Below are 23,158 nucleotides of genomic sequence, written 5' to 3' on the forward strand. Positions count from 1 at the left end.
AAGCCACTAAATTTGTAGTAACTTGTGACAGCAGCAATAAGAAACTTGCAGACAAACCTTTCTGAGTCATATGATGGTTAGATGTTAAACTACCTCTGAATGTAAGATATGACGTCATTTAAAAAGAGAAAAAAAGTGTCTTTTCATACTAGTCTTTTTAAGATTTTGAGAAAATGAAACATGGTCCCTTTTGTGAAGGCAAAGGGCAGAAGAAGGCAGAATGGTACAGGTACAATCTTACCTTTCAGAGAGGTCAGGGCATCATCTATAAAATGAGGATAATGTGAATTCGGAAGACTGTTGTGAGTGTAACCCATATAAAATCTATACAAATCCCTACCATGTGGTCCAGTTTAAACACAGAATCATATTCAAAGAAACAGCAGCCAGATAAAAAAGCACAATTCAGAGCAACTCATATCCTGATCCAAACTTTTAAGAAGATTGTGAAGAGGAAAATTCACTCTTAAATAACTCTCAAAGATCCTTTGGGGGATTCTCTCATTCAGTGTCTATAGCAGTAGCTACAAAGATTCTCCTTTTTCTCTCTCTATCTCCCAAAATTGTTCTCAATGCCCAGTCCACCACCTGTTGTAGTCTAGCTCCCTTCTCTCCTCCAAGCCTCAGCCCTGAAACACGTATATCGTGTATATCAAGTGGGCAACAAGGATGCTGCTCAACACCCTACAGTGCGTAGGTCAGCCTCCAAAACAAAGAACTATTAGGCACAAAATATCAAGGAGCCAAGGATGTAGATGAACTGATTCTCTCCATCTCTTGATTTTCTTTTCATTTGGGAGCACCTGGATCCTGCACCGCAAAGGTAACTCCTTGACCAATGCAGCAGCAAGACTCTTTCCTCTCTAGAAATGAGGGTCCTGTAAGAATTAATGCAATAATATATACAAAGTTCTCAGCATGGTTGTTCAAACCATGGATGCTAATGGGGTCTCAAAAATATTAGTTCCCAACCCTTTTTCCAGAAGGGAATGAAGAATCCAATTTATTCTTAATATGGTGTCCCCAAGATAATAGCATCTCCGTACTGTGTCCTCCCACCCCATAGCTGCCTCATATTTTTGAATATTTAAATTATAGAATCTGTTCATCTGCTGAAAAGGAGTAGCATATTCCCCAGGAGAATTAGGTTTTAGAAATGAGAACATCAGAAAAACAGCAGAGAAGAGGATTATCGAAATCCAGTATTCAACAGCTGAATACTGAAGGCTTCAATTAATATGTTTCAATATTTAAAATAAACAAAAAATTTATCATCACATTCACAATGCATTTAAGAAGGAAAATGACTTCTACCTGTTTTCAAAAATACCTCATTTTTATTGTGATGACCATGAGGCTTTTTGCATTTGTCTGAATATATTGAATTCAATTTCTTTGTATAGATGATTTTTTATATTGTCGTAACATGTACATATCATAAAGTTTACCATTTTAACCATTTTTCGGTGTACAGTTCAGGGGCATTAACTTCAGTCCGACCATTGTATAACCATCACCATCATCTATCTTCAGAACTTTTTTCATCTTTTAAGACTGAAACTCTCTACTCATTAAACAATCACTCCCCACTTCCCCTCCCACCATTCCCTGACAATCACCACCCCATTTTCTGTCTCTATGAATTTGATTATTTTAGGTACCTTCTATAAATTGAATCATACGGTATTTGTCCTTTTCTGGCTGGCTTAATTTCACTTAGCATAATGTCTAGGTTTCATTTGTTTATCCATTTATTCATCAGTGGACACTTGGATTGCTTCCACCTTTTGGCTAAAGTGAATAATACTGCTAGGAGTATGGGTTTAGCATACATGTTTTTTTAAAGGCTTAAGTCACAGTGATTTGAGTTCATTTTAGATTTGTACACGTTTAACATGAAATTCAAGTTTTATTTTTACTGGCCTGGCCTGTCGAATATTGCAACAAGTTAAGCTTTCTGAAACAAAATTAAATAAAACAACAATAAAAGATGACATAATTATAGTAAAGTCAAGAATATCTATACAGTATTATAAGGGTTAAAAGCATGGTGTTCTTTAGTCAATCTGGCCACATGCAACTCTGGGCAAGTAACTTCATCTTCCAATAATAATTTTTATTCTTCATTGAGTAGTTACTAAACGCCAGATGTTGAGGAAGGCACTTTACATATATTAACTCTTGTTATGATTATAACAGCACTTTGAGAGATACACCATTATGATCCCCATTGCACTTAGCCCAGCAATTAAGAAGATGGGCTGAATCCACATTGCCTGGCTTCAAATCCTGGCTCCTCTACCTACCAGCTATGGACCCCTGGTCAAGTTAATTAACCATGCACTAATTTCCTCAAATGTAAGATAGAAATGATACTGTCTACTTCAGAATGCTGTTATAAGGATTGAGACAACGTATGTGAACTCTTATCTCAGGACCTTGCATGTACTTAGTACTCAACAAATATTACATGTTAATTTTTTGCATCTACTTTTCACTTAGTACAAGACCAGGTACATTTCTTCCCTATCCTTAATGGCCATAGCTGAGGAGTAATTACAGTATTTGCAACCTGATGTTAATATTAGCTTAATCCAAACTTACTTAAGAAACGTTGTAATTCTCAAAGTTGGTATTTACATCAAGCACCAATCATCAACCTCACTTTTTGGAAAGCCCTTTACCTTTGGGTCCAATCTAACAAGACCCCACTTAGGTCAAAGCAGGATCATGCCCTCATTCCCTCAATCCTGTTCAACAGAGAGAAAATGGATAATCAGTATATGTGTGCAAGATAAAAGCCTTTACATACGGATTGGATTCTACTGAGTGAGTAAGCTTTCTTTGAAAAAGAATAACTACTCCCTCTAATAAGAAACCCCTAGATGGCCTCTGTACAGAGGTGACTCTTCGTCAAGCGTATCAACTGCTTCCCATCACTTCACCGTGATGAAGGGAAGAGCTGTCATACAGAAGTTTTGCTGACCAGAAGAGTATGCACATAGCCTGTGACAGATGGATTTGACCCCCTCTGTCTTCCTGACGTCTGTGCTTTTGCATGTGCCATTTCATGTATAGGCATATCCTTCCTTGCCTGTGCAACTATTATCCATTCTTTAAGTCACAGTTCAAATACCATGTTCCTCCATGAAATCTTGTAAGCCTAGCCATTTGTAGGCTAGACTTTTGACGTTCCCTATTTAACTCCAATAGCATTAATTCACACATCTTTATCGACATTTGTCGTATACTTCTTGGCTTGATTTGCACATGTATGTCCAGGAACCTTACCTTTTTCATCTCTGGAATCCTCGTAGTTCTTAACGTGGCATGTAACAGATGCTCAATAAACATTGACTGGTTGGGTACTACCAGTGGACTATCTGCAGGTAGGTGAAACCTATGAAATTGAACCTGATAATTTAATGCTTGTGCCTCGTTTTGTCCTCCACAATTACCCTCAGAATACAGCGTTGGACTGATTTGTCTGAACAGGTTATTTGTTTTGCATTACTTTCACACTGTTTAAATCTTCGTGGTCAGAAAATACGAGAATGAAAAACACAGATAATCAAATAGGAGCATCGTTGTTTGTTACAGACGGAAAAAGCGTCTCATGCTTGATTTGGTGCTGTTCTTAATGACTTAATGGAATGAAAAACAGGCATTGTCTGGGATGACTTCAACAGTATGCAGTGATGTTTCCTGGAGGTAAACAATCAAAAAACAGATGATTTCAAAAGTCATTATGAATAATCTCACTGGACACTGAACTGGACCAAAGCTCTGTGCAAATAAACAACTTTGGGTAGGAAGAATGTTTGGAAATACTCACACATGGACGAATACCAATTTGCAACTTCTGTAAAGAGAAAGTGGATGGCCTTTTGGATTTGTCAAAGCTATTTATAAAAGTCCACAGAATAAAGTATTAGAGAATTGGCAAGATACAAAATTCGTTGGCTGATGTTGCCCAAAACTAAGGAGCTCGCCTTAAGTGTTGAAAGGGGTCCCTCTGTTTCACCTCGAAGAATTGAGTGATACATAATGTTAAAGGAAGAAAAGCCACGTGCAATCAAAGATTGAAATCATCAGATTCAATATAAACAAAGATGTCAATTGGCAAGCAATATTTACCATGAATAATTAAACTTAAGGTTGGCTGAAGCCAGACTCCAAATAGTTTCTTGATGTAAGACCAAACTCACTGAATATCCTCCAGGGGCTTCCCCATGTGTTAAATGGAAACCAGAGACCCAGGGTTCTGGACCTGCCTCTTGGAAGGAAAAAGAGCTGGCTACATTCCTGATGTTATCACCAGAGAGTCCTACCCACATGCTCAATGATTTAGATACCCAGTGTCTCTTTATTTCTCAAAATAAAATCATATAGATATAAAATGACCATTATTGTTTAACCAGCTCAGCACTGTTTATTACAAACATGTGTTAAGACAAAAGAGGATTAAGACAGAGATGATGGAGATATGGTCCCTGTCCTCAAGGAGCATGCATTATATTAACAACAATTACCTTAAAATGTGGTGAACACACTAATAGAAATAGCACAGAAGCTCTCTTATCCAAAAAAGAGTGAGGCCTCCAACTTTGTTCTTTTTTTACTTTTGCTTTGGCACCTACGTTTAATGATTTTTATTTTTGCTTTGGCGTCTACATTTAAAGATGCTTTGGCATCTACATTTAATTTTACAGATAGTTTGCATCTACACTTAATTTTTAAAACTGTTTTGTCTATTTCTTTTGAAAAAATGACAAATTTAGACTGGGATTGTGTTGAATCTATAGATCAACTTGGAGTGAATTGACATCTTAACAAAATTTAATGTTACGACTGATGAACATCATATATGGATAGCTATTTATTTGGGTCTTTAAAAATCTCAGCAATATTTTCATTGTAAAAGTCTTGGATAGCATTAGTAGATTTTTAAGAATTTTGAGTTTGAGGGGACTACTGTGGAATTTAAATTTTAGTTTTTTATCTTCAGCTAGTACATAAAATACATTTCATGCATATTATAAATATATTTTATTTAAAACATATATATTATGATTTTTCTCTTGTAGTTTGTTGATATCGTAGATTATATTGATTGATTTTAAAATGTTGAAACAGTCTTTCATACCTGGAATTAATCCACTAGTAATGGTGTATGATTTTTTTTGAAACATTATTGGATTTGGCTTGTTAAAATTTTGTGAAGGATTTTTAAATCTAAGTTCATGGGAGCTATTGGTTTGTAATTTTTTTCTTTCTTTCTTTGTTTTTTTTTTTTTTTGGTACTATCTTTATCTGATTTTGTTATCAGAGTAATATTGGCCTCATAAAATAAGTTGAGAAGTGTTTCCTTTTCTATTTTCTGGTATAAAATTAGAGTTAATTCTTCTTCAAATGTTCCATAGAATTCTCCAGTGAAACCATCTGAGCCTGATGACTTCTTTTCAGGAGATTTAAAATTATGAACTCAATTTCTTTAATATTTTCGGGCTATTCAGATTGTTACATATTAGTAGATTTCGTTAGTTTGTGGTTTTTGAGGAATTTGTCTATTTCTTCTAAGTCATTGAATTATGAGGATAAAGTTCTTCATGGTAGTGTCTTATCTTTTTAGTGGCTGCAGAATCTGTAGTAATATCGCCTTTTTCATTCCTGAAATCAGGGGTTTCTTTCTTACATATTTTTATTTTTGTCAATCTTATCAAAGGTTTATCCATTTGATTGTTTTAAGAATTAGCTTTCTCTTTTTTCATTGATTTTTAAAAATTGATTTTCTATTTTCACTTTCATTGCTCTCTACCGCTTTCCTTGTTATTTCCTTCCTTCTGCTTGCTCTGAATTTATTTTGTGCTTCTTTTACTGATTTCTTGAGGTAGAAATATTTGGTTGACTTTAGACCTCTTTCTTATTTCTAATTTAAGAATTAGTGCTATAAATTTTCCTCTCAGCACTGCATTCTGTACATTTTGCTCTGATGTTTTCATTTTCTTTAAGATTTTTTTTTCTTTTGAGACTTCCTTTTTGAGTTAGGATTATTTAGAAGTGTGTTGTTTAATTTCCACATGTTTAGGACTTTTGCTATTGTCTTTCTATTACTAATTTTTGTTTGATTCAAATTATGGTGAGAGAAAATACTCTGTATGATTTCAATTCTTTGAAATTTGTTGAGGTTTGTTTTAAGGCCCAGGATATGGCTTATCTTGGTGAATGTTCCATGGACTTTTCTGCTGTTTTGGGGTGAAGTTTTCTATGTACACCAGTAAGATCCTATTGGTTGATTGTGTTATTGAAATAGAATGTGTAGCACATGCTAAGAGGAGATAAAATTATGAATTTGTCTATTTCTCCTTTCACCTTTATCACTTTTTATTCTCTGTACTTTGAGGCTTGTTGTTTGGTGCATACACATCCAGGATCATTATGTCTTCCTGGTGGATTCACTGTTATCTCTATGTAGTGTCCCTCTTTGTCTCTAGTAATTTTCTTTTTCTCAAATCTACCTTTTCAGATATTAATACAGTCTCTCCTGCTATTATTGATTGTTTGCATGGTAAAACTTTTTCCATCCTTTCACTTTCAGCCTACCTATGTCATTGATTTGAAGTGATTTTTTTTTTTATAATTGGGTCATGCTTTCTTATACACTATATCAACCTCTTTTCATTGGTGTGTTAAGACTGTTTACATTTAAGGTAATTGCTGTATTATCACATAAGTCTGCCATTTTTTATTTGTTTTCTATTTGTTTCCTCTAGATTTCATATTTCCTTTTTTTTCTAGTTTGACTTCTTTTGCATTACTGGAATATTTTTTAGGATTCTATCCTGACTTATTTATAGTGTTTTTGAATTCATATCCTTGCATAGGTTTTATAATGGTTACTCTGGTGATTTTAACATACTTGTGTGACATATACTGGTGTCAACATTTTGCCTCTTTGAGTTTAGATATCTAAATTCCATTTAGATTCCTCTACTTTCCCCACTTTTGAATATCATTGCTTTGGGCATCAAATGGTGTTAGAAATTTTATTTCAATTATCAAATATTATTTATTAAAGTCATTAGGAAAAGGATAGTCTATCACATTTCTGCTCTGCCCATTCTTCCTTCTTTCTTCCTGATACTGCAAGATTCCTTCTTTTATCATTTCCTCCCTGTTGGAAGAAATTCCTTTGTCAGCCTTTAAGGGTTGATCTACAAGTCATGATTTTTTTTTTAAGTTTTTCTTTATTCAAGAATATTTTTATTTCCCTTTTTAATTACGAACAATAGCTTCACCAGATCTAGAATTCATGATTAAATTTGTTTTCTTTCAACACCTCAGAAATAATGTGATCCTTCCTTCTGGTCTCCGCATTTCAGATGAGAAATTTACTGTCATTTGAATTGGTGCATAATGCAGTTGTTTTTCTCTGGCTACCTTCAAGATTCTTTTCTATATCTTTAGCTTGCAGAGTTTAACTGTATGTGTTGTGGCATGGATTTCTTTGGGTTAATTATATTCAGGATTAGCTTAGCTTCTTCAGTCTGTAAGTTTGTAGCTTTTGCCAAATTTGGGAAGTTTTCAACCATGACTTTTTCAAATGCTCTTTCAGCCCCTCATTCCCTTTCTCTTCTTCTTCTGGGACTCTGAGGGTAGAAATGAATCTGGTTTTGGTTTATAAATAGAATTTGTATCATTTTTTTATTCCACACATAAGTGATACCATATGATATTTGTCTTTCTCTGTCTGACTAACTTTACTTAATATGATAATCTCTTGATCCATCCATGTTGCTGCAAATGGCATTATTTCATTCATTTTTATGACTGAGTAACATTCCATTGTATAAATATACCACATCTTCTTTATCCAGTCATCTGTTGGTGGACATTTAGATTGTGTCCATGTCTTGGCTATTGTAAATAGTGCTGCTATGAACATTGGGGTACATGTGTCCTTTCAAATTACAGTTTTCTCTGGATATATACCCAGGAATGGAATTGCTAGATCATATGGTAACTCTATTTTTAGCTTTTTAAGGAACCTCCATACTGTCCTCCATAGTGGCTGCACCAATTTCCATTCCCACCAATAGTATAGTAGGGTTCATTTTTCTCCACACCCTCTCCAGCATTTATTTGTAGACTTTTTAATGATGGGTATTCATATCACCTCACACTAGTCAGAATAGCCATCTGAGAATTTGTAATTGATTGTCAAAAACTTTTTTTTTTATGATGGATGCTTTAAAATCTGGCTTATCTCAGTGTTGGTGTCGGTTGGTTGTCATTTCTCGTTCAAATTCTTATGTTCTTGGTTCTCTGTATTTTAGGTGATTTTTCATTTGTATTCTGCACATTTTGTCTCTTTTATTAGGAGACTGTGGGTTCTGTGTAAATCTTTTATCTTAGAAGTCAGTCACCTTGCTTAGGTTTAGCATGTGGGTCTTTATCTAGTTTTACAGGCTCTGATTTCAATGGCAGTTTAATTTTCAGAGACTTTGTGTTGTTGTTTTGGTCCACTTGGTCCTGGTGCCTCCGGTGCTATCTGAGGGGGCAGATGTTTACCTTGGCCAAGCCACCAGACGTCTCTTGGTGAAGGATGAATGTGGCGTGATCTCCCTGCTGGTGGCCCCTGCTACCTTGGTGTCTTCAGGTGAAGAAGGAGTTTTGAGCCAGGGGGACAAAACTTTCTGAATCACTTGATCACTTGATGTAGCTGAGTCTCTCCTGCAAGCCCTCCACCTGCTTGTCTTAGTTTTCTCTTTGCATAAATGGAGTGCTTAGGCCTGGCAAGGAAAAAGAGACCTCAGTTAAGTTTTGAATATTGAATTAATCCTGCACTGCTGGAATAAGCCCTACTTGGTCATGATATCTGATCCTTTTTTTTTTTAACATTTTTTATTGATTTATAATCATTTTACAATGTTGTGTCAAATTCCAGTGTTCAGCACAATTTTTCAGTCATTCATGGACATATACACACTCATTGTCACATTTTTTTCTCTGTGATTTATCATAACATTTTGTGTATATTTCCCTGTGCTATACAGTGTAATCTTGTTTATCTATTCTACAATTTTGAAATCCCAGTCTATCCCTTCCCACCCTCTACCCCCCTGGTAACCACAAGTCTGTATTCTCTGTCCATGAGTCTATTTCTGTCCTGTATTTATGCTTTGTTTTTGTTTGTTTGTTTGTTTTTGTTTTTGTTTTTTAGATTCCACATATGAGTGATCTCATATGGTATTTTTCTTTCTCTTTCTGGCTTACTTCACTTAGAATGACATTCTCTAGGAGCATCCATGTTGCTGCGAATGGCATTATGTTGTCAGTTTTTATGGCTGAGTAGTATTCCATTGTATAAATATACCACTCTTCTTTATCCAGTCACCTATTGATGGACATTTAGGCTGTTTCCATGTTTTGGCTATTGTAAATAGTGCTGCTATGAACATTGGGGTGCAGGTGTCATCCTGAAATAGATTTCCTTCTGGATACAAGCCCAGGAGTGGGATTCCTGGGTCATATGGTAAGTCTATTCCTAGTCTTTTGAGGAATCTCCACACTGTTTTCCATAGTGGCTGCACCAAACTGCATTCCCACCAGCAGTGTAGGAGGGTTCCCCTTTCTCCACAGCCTCTCCAGCATTTGTCATTTTTGGATTTTTGAATGATGGCCATTCTGACTGGTGAGAGGTGATACCTCATTGTAGTTTTGATTTGCATTTCTCTGATAATTAGTGATATTGAGCATTTTTTCATGTGCTTTTTGATCATTTGTATGTCTTCCTTGGAGAATTGCTTGTTTAGGTCTTCTGCCCATTTTTGGATTGGGTTGTTTATTTTTTTCTTATTGAGTCATATGAGCTGCTTATATATATATTTTGGAGATCAAGCCTTTGTCGGTTTCACTTGCAAAAATTTTCTCCCATTCCGTAGGTTTTCTTCTTATTTTATTTCTGGTTTCCTTTGCTGTGCAGAAGCTTGTAAGTTTCATTAGGTCCCATTTGTTTATTCTTGCTTTTATTTCTTCTAGGAGAAAATTTTTGAAATGTATGTCAGATAATGTTTTGCCTATGTTTTCCTCTAGGAGGTTTATTGTATCTTGTCTTATGTTTAAGTCTTTAATCCACTTTGAGTTGATTTTTGTATATGGTGTAAGGTATCTGATCCTTTTTAAATTGTTGCATTCAATTTATTTTTTGCTAAGAATTTTTGCATCAATGTTCCTTTATTTTTTAATAATGTCTTCCTCATATTTGGGTGTTAAGGTTATGCTGGCCTCACAAAATGAGTGAGGAAGTATTCTCTCCTCTCTTTGCTGATAGAAGGTTATGTAACAGTGGTTTTATATCTTCCTTGAGTGTTTGATACCATTCACCAGTGAAACTATCTAAACCTAGAGGGTGTTTTATTTATGGGAAGGTCTTTGATAATGTATTTAGTTTTCTCTAAGAGATATAGGGCTATTGAAATTTTCTGTTTCATCTTGTATCAGTTTAGGTACATTGTATTTTTCAAGAAATTTGTCAGTTTCGTATAGTTTGTTGAATTTGTTGGCATAAAGTTGTTTATAAGATTATATTTTCCTTTTAATGCCTGTGTGCTCTGTAACAAAAATTTAAGTCTTGATGTTGCTGATTTGTGTTTTGTTTTTTCCTTAATCATTCTACCTAGGGCATCATTGGTTTTGTTGATCATTTCAAAGAACCGACTTTTTGATCAGTTAATTTTCTTTATTCTTTATTTGTTTTTATTTTATTGATTTGAATTTATCGTTAGTCTTTTTCCTTCTCATTGAGTTTATTTTGTTCCTCTTATTCTAACTTCTTGTAGATATATAACCTTGGGTCATTGATATAAACATTTAAAGTTTTATCTTTTCTTTTAAATGCTGTTTTGGCTTCATTCTACAAATACATGTTATATGTTCTTTATCATATAGTTCAAAATGTATTCTAGTTTCCTCTGTAGTTTCTTTGACTCATGATTTATTTAGAAGTACATTGTTTAATTTCTAAATATTCAAGGTTTTCCTAGATATTGTATTGTTATTAATTTTTATATTAATTCCTCTGCAGTCAGAAAATGTATTTTGTTTTCTTAATTTCCTATGAATTTATTGACACTTGTTTTATAACCTAGCTGATGGTCTGTTTTTAAGAATGTATAATGAAACCTTGAAAAGAATGTGTATTCTGCACTTCCTGATATAGTTTCCTATAAATATCAATCAGATAAAGGTGGTTGATAGTGTTGTTCAAATTTTCCATGTCTGCACTAATTTTCTGGTTCTAGTTTTTCTATCAATTCCTGTGATGGAGTATTAAAATCAAGCACTATAATTATGGAATTGTCTTTCTCCCTTTTAATTCTGTCCATTTTTCCTCATGTATATTGAAGCTCAGAAATAAGAAACAGCAGGATATAGTCAGGAATCCTACATTCAAAGCTGGGTAAGGTTGCACATGAAATAATGTTCGAGCTATTAATTTTCATCTTTATTAAATAATAATTACTTGGATAGCAATAACAACATTACCATGCTGTTCCCAGCTCATGCCGTAAGACTTTATTACAATAAAAATAGTGTTATCAGGAGAATATGCAGGCACTTCCAGACAAAATATCATTAGATGAAGTGTAAATGAGATTCTTTATAGAAAATTATCTTAAAATGTATAAACACAAATAGTTGTCATAATCATCATCATTATAAAATCATAGCATCATTTTTTATCCAATTTCATGCTGAAAAAGATTATGTTCTATCAAGACTTTAGCATTCCTAAAATTTATTAGCACCGTTGTTAAAACTCAGAGTCATTACAGTGTTAGTCAAGGGGAGCTCTTTTCTATGAAAAAAAGGGGAGTGGAAGATAAAAATATTCTGAAAATTACAAAAGGCACATTATATGGAATATAATACATGATAAACATTAAGTAAATTTATACATAAGCATATGGAAAGTTGACTAGGATATATTGTTAAATGAGGGGAAAAAAGCTGTAGAACAATATGTAATGTGCTCTTTAAACAATGCACAAGTCTGTAGGTGCGTATTTCTGTAGGCCTACAACAAGTATTGAATTGTTAACTGTGGAGGGGTATTTAAGGATGGGGAATTGGCTGGGGTTGGGGGATGGCAATGCAAGGGGGCACTTTTCCTTTTAACTTTCTATAGTTTTATATTATTTGTATTCTTACTGAGGTAAGCTGGGACCTTGGACCCTTTACAGAAGTACTTGAACCTGGACAAACATCTCACTGAGCAACAGAATACAAAGAAACAACTATAAGAGACTAAAAATAACTGCATGGATGTGCAGTTGGGTCAAATTATGAAAAATAAGATACAAAACGTTCAAGACTCAACTGCAACTTTTTTTAACATTTTTTATTGATTTATAATCCTTTTACAATGTTGTGTCAAATTCCAGTGTAGAGCACAATTTTTCAGTTATACATGAACATATATATATATATTCATTGTCACATTTTTTTTCTCTCTGAGCTACAATAAGATCTTGTGTATATTTCCCTGTGCTATACAGGATAATCTTGTTTATCTATTCTACAATTTTGAAATCCCAGTCTATCCCTTCCCACCCTCCGGCAACTGCAACTTTCGAGGGAGCAAAAGCAGCGTACTACGCATGATCCCTGCACACAACACCACCAAAGGGTTGGGCAGACTACCTAAGCCACCCCTCCAGCCAGATCCACATGTCCGCCCCTACCCTCACTACATTTGAGGGACCAACACATCCCACCTTGGGGCGGAAAGACTTGCCTGAATTCCTCAGCTGGCCTCATCAACTTTTATTGATTAAAGAGTCCAAGGATCCGGGCTGGTAACATTACAACCAACGTGCATTGTTAAACAGTAATTTTTGTTTAAGTTTGAGAAAATAAGAATTGATCAAAAAAGTGGAGAATATACACAAATAAGTTAAATGTTCTAAGAATTAGAACAGAGTAGAACCTTGAATAAAGACGAAGAAGATTTCCTCAGTGAATTTATGTCTAAATTGCAAGGCTAGATAAGATTACTTGAGTTTTTCATAAGTGCATGAAAATAATCTGCTCTGAGATTAATGATAATTATACATTGTAACTTGTTTGTTTTATTGAATTTTTAATCAAACTTTAAAAAAAAAAGCAAATACAAAGCTACCTCCTGAGCATTACAGCACAATAGCAGCCTTCTCCTGTGCCGTCCTTTATTAGATTAATTAAATTAAATTGGCTCTGAAGGGATCACAAATTCTGTAGAAGCCTAGAGGAAAAAGACGCATAGGGTTCCCTAGTCATAGCAATATTGACTCAGGACTCAGTTAGTTGGGGTGGTCAGTGAGAAACACAGGACTTGCTTTCAGATTGTAGCATCTTTAAGCAAATTCATTTGTCCCAGTGTGACATGCCAGCCTGCTCAAGTGTGGTCATTTAGAATGTAAAGTGATCATATAACAATAAGTGTTACTACCATCGTGTCGAAAAGCAGACATTTTTAGTTGCCAACCTAACAGCCATCTTTCTACCCTTTATTCTTGCCGGCAGAACCTTCCTCGTGTTCTAAGAGAAACTGAAAATCTAGGTACTTATTTCTGAGCCTCCTTGAAGTTAAGGTGTGGCCATACGACACAGGCCTGCCCAGTGGGCCTTGAAAGGGATATTTTCTGGGATAAAGAGAGAAATGGATAAGAGAAGTAAGGAAATCTCTTTCTCCCCCCTTCCTGCTTTTGGACATTGTTGCTTTTTGCTATTGCAGCAGCCTTCTTGTACCCTTGAAAGAACACATGTCACTGAAACACTGGGGATGGTAGAGCAGGAAGATGGAAAGAATCTGGGCTTATCAATCAGCTGGGAACCACACCTTGAAATCACCTACTTCTGTACTTCTACTTTGTTTTGGAACATAAAAGGGTCTGTGGTTAGATCAGGTGTTGAGTGGAAATTGTGGGCAAAGATTAGGTGCCAGGTGTTTTCCATCTCTGAAATAGGTAAGAAAATGCCATATTGTTGCAGCAGAGGTCTTAGTGACACCCACTCAGAGCCATTTTTCCCGGTGAGAATCCTGAGGCACCTAATCTAATGAGATTAGATCAAGCATGGTTTCACTAGAACTTCTCTTAAGACAGTGATTCTCAACTCTAAGTACAGTTAGGATCATCTTGGGGAGTTAAAAAAAAACAACAACAGTGCCCATGCTATGCCCCAGATCAATTACATCAGAATCTCTGCAGGTGGGACCAAAAAAATGAAGAGTCCAGAGATAGGTAAGGATGGAATTGAACAGAGAGCCCCACAATAAACCTATCAATCCATAGTCAATTGGTTTTGGATGAGGGTGCCAAGACCGTTCAATGAAGAAAGAACAGTCTCTTTGAAAAATGGTTCTGGCACAACTGATTATCCATGTGCAGAAGAATTAAGTTGGACCCTTAACTCATACCATATACAAAAATGAACTCAAAATGGATCAAAGACCTAAATCTGTAAAACCCAGATGAAAACATGGGAGTCAATCTTCATACTTTGAATTTGACAGTTGTTTTTAGATATGACACCAAAAGCAAAGGCAACAAAAATACCAAAAAATAAATAAATTGGGCTTTACCAAGAAAATGAGAAAATAAGCCAAGAAATGGGAGAAAATATCTGTCCATCATATATGTGATATGAGTTTATTAAATATCTGTAATATATAAAGAATACATACAAAGTCAACACCAAAAAGACAAACAGCCCAATTAAAAAAATGGGCAGAGAGCTTGAACAGACATCTCCAAAGAAGATATACAAATGGCCAACAAGGACATAAATATGCTCAATGTCATTAGTCATTAGGGAAATGCAAATCAAAACCATAATTAAATCACACCCACTAGGTTAGCCACAACCAACAAAAAAAGGAAAATAAGCATTGATGAGAATATGGAGAAACTGGAACAATTGTATGTTGTCATGAGGAATGTAAAATGGTATAGCCACTATGGAAACCAGTTTGGTGCTTCCTCAAAAACTGGAACAAAAAAATGCTATGTGAGAATGATCATAGTATCACTGTTGACAATGGCCAAAAATGGAAACAACCCAAGAGTCCATCAACAGATGAATGGATAAACAACATGTGATCTGTCCCTACAGTGGAATATTACCCCACCATAAAAAGCAGTGAAGTACTGATACATGCTATAGCATGAATGAACCTCAAAAATAAACTGAATGAAAGAAGCCAGACACAAAAAGCCACATACTGTATGATTCCATTTACATGAAATATCCAGAATAAGCAACTTCATAGAGACAGAGAGCAGATCAGAGGTTTACAGAGCTGGGAGTATGGTGGAATGGGGAGTGACTGTTTCATGGGTGCAGAGTTTCCTTTTGGGATGATGAAAATGTTTTAGAACTAGATAGAGGTGACATTGCACAATATTCTGAATGTAAATACCACTAAATTACACTCTTTAAAATAGTTAATGGTTAATTTTATGTTAATTTGTGTTAATTTTACCTCAAATTTTTTTTTTTTTTTGCAGACTTGGTTAATGTCCAACAGGATCATAAATTGTACCCTTTATGGTCATCTGTTCCACCAGGTAAAATTTTGTTTCATCTGGCTAAACCCTATCAGACAAAAATCTGTAAGTTAATCTCCGCCTCCTATGAGCTATGAAATGTCCCTGACAACATAAAGTCAACCCAACACTGCACTAAAGAACACCCAGCAATATCTCCCCTATTTCTAAATTTCAGGTAGTTTTTTCTGACTTCATATAGAGTCCACATTATCAGTTCAGACTTCACCCTTACCGTGAGTTACTTTCACCTTTGGGGAGGGCTAACTTTTTTTTTCCTCTGTCAGCTGGCCTCATTAGAAATGTTGTATATACTTAAAGTTTAAAGGGAAAGTATTAGGATCCATATTTCTATCCCCCCTGAGTATTTCTTAGTCCATTTGCAAGTCTGCCCACTTGCTCCCAGCAATCAACAATCTGTATGTAGGTCTATCTACACATCTGTAGAGTGTGCCCAGTGGATAAGGACTAAGTGGGATCTTTCTCTCTGCTTATAGAACTGGATTTTCAGTCCTTCAAGTAAAGCAAACAGAATCTCTTTCAAATCCTGTTGTCAAACGATTAAAGAGAGACAGAGACAGAGAAACAGAAAACTTCCCTGTAGCATTTCAATTCTTCCTAAATGTTTTGAAGGGTGACAGAACCCTTTGGAAGCTCAAAGATAATGGAGAACTTTTTCTGCAGGAAAACACCCATGGATACATAAACACAAAGCTTTGCAGACAGTTTCTAGCTTTCAGATGGTTTTATACTTCCAGAAAGGTATCCAGGTAAAGAATTCCTACTCTGGGTGCCCCAAACCATCAGAAGGGGCCAAAGTAAACCATTTAAAAATATTCTGTGTGAGCTGTCTAACCCATCTGTGGACAAAACCTTCAATCTGTAGCTTTCATCTTTTTGCAAAGATCCACAGAATATATAAAATTGGTCTCTTTACTTGTAGGTTCCTGAAATCAGGAAATAAAATTCTGAATGGGGGTTAAAAAAGCATCAAAGAGGAGAACTTCATAGGCTTGCTTTTTGGAGCTGTTTCGTTATTTTAACTAATAGCCAACTACTGTTAAAAGACATTTATTTTGAAAAACTTATTTATTTTGCTCCACTACATTTATTTGTTCAGTGTCACTCTTATGTACATAGATTACTGGTTAATGAAGTCTGGAACAGCTTTGTTCAGTATGCATTTCAGTTTTAGGCTGAAAACACAATGAGCTCTCTCAATCAACTTCTAACTGAAATTAATCTTCCTTTTTTCTCAGGTTGAGTACTTTTTATAGGCCTCTCTGCCCCTCCCACTTACAAATTCATTATTCTCATCTGCTAATTTACTTTTTAATTACTTACTTGTGCCATCCTATACAATTGAATTCAATGGTTCTTGACTTTGTAAACCTCGGGCTATTTAAAGAAAAAGTCAGAATGGTATATTTTCTTTTTGAGTCTGAAGTTAAAAATAAGATTTACTTTGCATGCACCATTAAAGGTGATAAATCTCCCAGCTTCAGTTAAGAACATAACAGCATCAAATGTCAAAGAAATTCTTTCTTTATGCCACTTATTTCATTATGAAATTTAAAGTAGAAGTTAAGGTCTTTTTGAAAATGTCATAAAGTCGATGAACAATGCTTCTGGAAAGATGAGGAAAGCTATAAAACCAGGGATGGTAATCAGTTGCCATGCACCATACCCAGTGTGGGGCTTTACATCAAACATTCCTCCTGTTTGGGCCAATGTCCATTCTAATTGATCAGGCATCCCTGTATGTATGAGGCTTACCCAGTTTCAGCACTGAAAGTCCAATGTCCTGGAAACCCTTTTAGTTCTGGGGAAACTGGGACAGCTGGTCACCCTAATGAACCCTTTCAGCAAAGCCCAGCATTATTAAATTTAAAAGCAACTCAAGTTCACATTTTGTAAACAATTGACCCTCTTCAGGTTTGTAATACACTTGAGTTTTTTTTAATATATATACTCAAAACACATTTAAGGCAAGAATAGAAATTACATGAGTATCATGTCAGAGAAGGCTGGTAGCAGAAAGACTAATTTGCATTGGCATTTATAATGGAGAAAATTTACATATTACTTGTGAAATTAAAAATAAAGATTTTTTAAAGAGATAGATTTGGAAATATGCCTTAAAGTTGTTAATCTGAGAAGAGTATAGCATATCTTCTGCAGCTGATATTTGTTATTGTTTTTACATTTGAATTGAATTGATTAGAATAGGTATAAATGTACATTGTACAAAAGTTCAAAGGAACTAACATGTGTGTACAATGAAGCATCTTCCTCCCACCCTTGTTTCCCAGCCATTCAACTGCCTAAACAATTGTATTAATTTCCAATAATTGTCCAGAGATATTCTTTGCAAATATAAACAAAGAGATAGAATTTTTAGAGATTAAAATCATAACCACTGAAGATGAGATCAGAGGGGTGCAGAGAGCCTGAGTTTGGAGTTGAAGAGTAGGAGTTTTTGCCAAGCCCAAAAAGGCAAGGAAGCACAAAGGAACAGCATGGGTGAAGGCAGAGTATGGAGGAGCTTGGAGCATTCAGGGAACTGCAAGCAGTTCAAGCCAGAGCTAAGGGTACAAAAAACGGTGGGGGCAGTGAGACATCAATCTGGAGAGGCAGGCAAGGCAAGCACAATTTTTTCAATATGAAAGCATAATTCTTGTTTTAAATGAATATAAGCCAAAGAAAAGCAAATTAAGTCTCCCTGGGAGTGGGGGTGAGGGGAACAATCAAAAGTCTTGATAGGCAGTTCTCCAAGCCCAATTTCAACCAACCACTGGATAATATTTTAGATGACAGAGTTTGGAGGGGGGAAGATATCTACATTCAAGACCAAACTACGTTTCTTCCAAGATTGATGTCCATCTCTATTAAGGGAACCATAAGCAAAGCTTTGGCAAATGTAGACATTAGAGGAAATTATTTCAGCAAGGGCCCCTACTTCTACGTAGACTGCCTTGACAAGCCCTGTGTCTTTAGATTGTTGGAAATTGCTGCTTTAAACAGCTCTCATCAGCCCTGCCTCCTACAATCTTAGCCCAACAGATGTCATAGCTGTGATCTTTTAGAAGGCGTTCTTTGTGACTGAAACTCTCTATTGGAGAAGTTTAGGGAACACTGTCCTCACTTGTGCATTCCCTCTGCATGTCAATAGACTTCTGGCGACTGTAAACATGTTCCCAGTTGCTGAGCCAATAAATAAAGACTTCCTTTCTAGAGAGAATGACTTGCACCATTGCATAGTAATTTCTAAGAAATAAAAGAGAGAGTTGCCACAATGCAAGATAAGCATTCCCTAATCTAGTTCTTGAGAATTAAAAAAAAAAAAGGCACCAACCTTGACTTATCAGATCAGAATGAGGGATGAGCAATAACAGAGTCTATCTTTTCAATAAAAAGTGCCCCAGGGGTTATAATGATCAATCAGATTTGTGAGACTCCATCTACGAATCCAAAATGGAATAGTCCTCAAACACTCTTTTGTAATCACAGACCCATTCTAAATGAGCCTGATTGCACTAGAGGTGTTGAAAGGTTTCTACTCACTTAGGTTGGGAAATTCTAGCTTCTTGGCAATTTGTAAGCCTCCACAGAGGAGGAAATGGCCAATGGAGAAGAAAGTCTTTATAGAAACCCATTGGTGATGGGTCATTAACTGTATTGGTGTCCCTTAATACAGTAGATGTGTTCCAGGAAAAAAGTGAATAGATCACATTTTTATAAATGCAATTTTTTTTCAAGTGTACTAGAAGACCTAAAGATTTAAAGGGATTTTGTGGTGATTTTTTCAAATCAGCATTTTATTTTAAATGTAATGCATACTCATGGTTTTAAAAAAATCCACTCATAGTAGAGAGGACAATAACATGAAGAGTAAAATCACCCCTTTTCCTTCCTAATAATCAACTTTAACCCTGTATTGTTTCCCAGCCATTTTTGCTACATATTTCAGCATGATTTTTTTAAAAATGTCTGCCTTTTGTTTTTCGCTGATCGATATGTGACGGATGGACCCCACTCCATGTTAGGACATAGAGAGCCCCCCTCGTTCCTGCAATTGCTGAATAGATGTACCATATGTCTACAATCTGCCTCCTCTCCATCTTATCAAACTGCTTCATCTAAGTCAGTTTCACTGGTGAAAAATGGTATCTCATTCTTACTGTAACTAGTATTTATTTTATTATATGGGAGGCTGAGTATATCTTCCTGGTTTTACTGACCACTTAGATTTTTTTCCCAGTCTATTGAGAATTCTTTTGCAAAGCAAAGAATCATTTTTCAAAGTGATCCTTCAGCTGCCATGATGTATCCCTTTCTAAGTTTCAGTCCTCACCAATCAGCCTGAACAAGTCATTTCCAAGGGATAACCGCACACAGATCACCCTTATTTTGAAAAAGCCATTGTTTGATCCTGCTCGCATCCCATTTCCCTCCTTTGCTTTGCTGCCAGGAGGTTGATTCTTATTTCCTCTCCATCCGTATCTTTCTCAGTCCCCAAGGTCTGGCGTCTGTCCCCATCACTCTAATGAACGTGCTCTCTGGAAGGTCACCAAAGCCCTCCTGATTGCTAAACCCACCAGCTCTGCTCTGTAATCATTCTCCTCAATTCGTGGGGACACGTACGTGCGCCTCTGCTCTTTAACTTCTCTGGGCTTCAAATTCCTCCAGACATAGTAATAAGAACACCCTTTCTGTCTTGGGTGTGTTGGGAAGTTTAAATGAAAACATATGAATGTGCTTTGTCAGCTATAAAATGCTACGTAAATACGAATTGCTATTATTGTTTGTCTGGGCCCCTGCAGTTCCCAGCACAGGCTTAAAGCATAAGAGGAGACACTTCATTCTTATCGAACTACTGATGCACCACCTCCCTTAGATCTCTCTCTCTCTCTCTCTCTCTGACAGAATGACTTTTTTATAATCCTCATTTTTTATTGAAGTGTAGTCAGTTTACAATGTTAGCTTCAGGTGTACAGCAAATTGATTCAATTATATGTATACATACATATGTATTTCTTTTTCAGTTTCTTTTCTATTGTGGCTCATTACAAGAAATTGAATATAGGTCCCTATGCTATACAATAAGTCCTGGTTGTTTATCTATTTTATATATAGTAATGTGCATCTCTGGCAGATTGACTTTTATTGAGCACCTACTATATGCCAGACAGCTTGCAGGTTGCTGGGGAAAGCACTAACCACTTTTGGGACACCTCCATTAAGTGTTGACTAAGCAATGCTTAATCCTTACATTAGTTCTCAGAGGCAAGTATTATTTTCCCCTCTATTTTAAAGATAGAAATCTGAGATTCAGAGAGGTTAAGTCGTTTACCCAAAACTGCACAGCTTGTAAGTAAGGAAGTCAGGATTTGAATGCAGATCTCTAGGCCTGCTCCATATGACCTCATTACGCTGCTTCCTGTCTTCGGCAGCTGCCATGAGGGTTAAGTGAGATCATGCAGGTGCTTAATGAGAGGACATAGATGGGAATGATATAAGTAGGTGCTTACTCAACTCTTTATAACTTCAGGACCAAGAATGTCAACGTGGTTAACTCAGGAAGAGCAGATTCCAGACAGGATTGACAGACCTGGTGTACAGGCCTCAGGGGCACTTTAATGTTCTAGGTGAGCATAACCAGTTTGTGCCGCAGCCAATTACCTATTTCCTCCTCTGCCACAGGGGTCTGTAACAATTCTGTCTCATTCACTCATGTATTGGCCTCTTGCTGGAGGGAACAACACGGGATCAGATGTCACACTGTCCCGAGTCCCAAGAAAGAATTTTGAATCAGGTCCCTTCAGGCAGAGAGAACAGTCTGCTTTCTTGGGAAAGCAACTTAGGCACTTTGGTATGTGAATAGTATTCTCTTGAAGCAGGCACTCAGAAATCAGGGATTCTGGGTTATTTTGCAGATTTATCCGATAGGTCAAAGGGAGACAAAATTCACTGGTCAGTCATCATTCCAAAAAATGAAAAAATTACCTACACATTGCTATATGGTTCTACCAAAGGACACACAGGTCCAGTGGTACAATAATCCAAGTCCTACTGTTACCGAGTCCAAGCTCATACTGCTCGCTGCACGACAGGCCAATAAATCGAGAGATGAGTTGTTGGGGCAAGGAATAGCAACTTTATTCCAAAAGCCAACAGACCAAGAAGAAGGCGGACTAAAAGAATCACCTTGCCTGATTTAGAATCCAGGCTTCTTTTATACTAAAAGGGAAGGGAGTAAAATCAGACACTTCCTGGTTCTGGTCAGGTTCTGGAGGGCATGTGTTAATTTTTTCCGATTGTAAGACACACCCTCATTTCTGAAGACGTTAAAAATGTGAAGAACTATGTGCATCTAAGAATTGATAAAATTGATCATCGTAAGAACAGCTAAAATGTTAGTGTTTTCCACTGGCCAGGCCGTCTTCTAGGTGCTTTGTATACCTTATATTATTCAGTCCTCAGAAACTTGTGAGGGAAGCCCTACGCTCCCTCTTTCACAGGTAAGGATGCCTTGTGAGGCTGGGAAAAACCCACATCACACACACAAGATCGCAGAAGTGCCACTGGAACCCAGATCTGTCCATGCCCAAGCACTCTTTCTGTCACCTCCCTCTGTCAGTTTGGAAAAGGTCAGCATGTCCTTCATAACGCCCAGCAGGCAACGTGGAGACCAAGTTGGAGAGTGAGTGGTGGTGGGAACAGTGCCCAGAGTGCCACCTGCCAAATGAGCCTGGGACATGCAGCAGACGACACGTGTGGTTCCCTGAATCATCTTACCAAGGTCATCTAATGTCGAAGAACACGAGAAAAGTTCAAGACAAGTTCTCAGATGTAGTTTACCAACAGGCCATTATTAACTTCAAGCAGTGAGCTGCCATAGAGGGCGTGCCAGCAAGCACAGTGGGTGGAAGGGACTCACTCAGCCCATCTTAAGTTCACTTAATGCAGCTAAATTCTGGAATGCTAGAAGCATCCACAGACAAGGCTGACTGGCCAAATCAGAGATGGAAAGAAGCACGCTCCTTTTGAACACAGTCTCCGAGAAACCTCCAACGAAGGCTCGCAAAACGCTTGCGTATTTTTTTCAATTATCAAACTCCTTCTCTTAGCTCCACCTCTTCACACCCTCACATGGAGCCACCTTAACCTCATTGTTACAGCTGAGTAAATGGACAAGAAGGAGGTCATCCATGTAGGGGTCACAGGAAAATAAAAGTCAGCCCTCTGGCTGCCCAATCCCATGCAAACCAGTTTGTCTCAGGAGGGAAAAAACAGCTGGATATTTTTACAAGGGAAATCAGTTTTGTGATTAATAAGGGGCAGCCATGTCCTTAGGCAACACTCCCAACTGACCTAGTCTTAGGAATCCCCAGGGAATCTCTATATTTTTGGCACCTGCACCCTCTCCTCCCATGTGTACTAAATCAAATTATCTAAGAATAGATCTAAAATCTGTATTAAAAATAAAAGTGTGCTCGGTGATTCTTCTAAGCTGGATAGTTTGGAAAACCTTGCCCTGAGGGCAGTTCTTGTTTCAATAGTTGGAT

The 23,158-nt window shown here is 36.6% G+C and overlaps 1 long non-coding RNA gene across 1 annotated transcript in view; it reads left to right on the plus strand.

Annotated features, from left to right (window-relative positions):
• LOC116283962 (uncharacterized) overlaps window positions 1-23,158 on the plus strand; it is a 41,087-nt gene that overhangs the window by 8,035 nt on the left and 9,894 nt on the right. Inside the window, exons 3-4 of the long non-coding RNA XR_004193691.2 lie at window positions 15,552-15,611; window positions 21,142-21,238. This is a non-coding gene — a long non-coding RNA (uncharacterized lncRNA). The remainder of the gene's footprint in view (window positions 1-15,551; window positions 15,612-21,141; window positions 21,239-23,158) is intronic.

Source organism: Vicugna pacos, chromosome 17 (assembly GCF_048564905.1).
Source record: "Vicugna pacos chromosome 17, VicPac4, whole genome shotgun sequence".
NCBI classification, from domain to species: Eukaryota; Metazoa; Chordata; class Mammalia; order Artiodactyla; family Camelidae; genus Vicugna; species Vicugna pacos.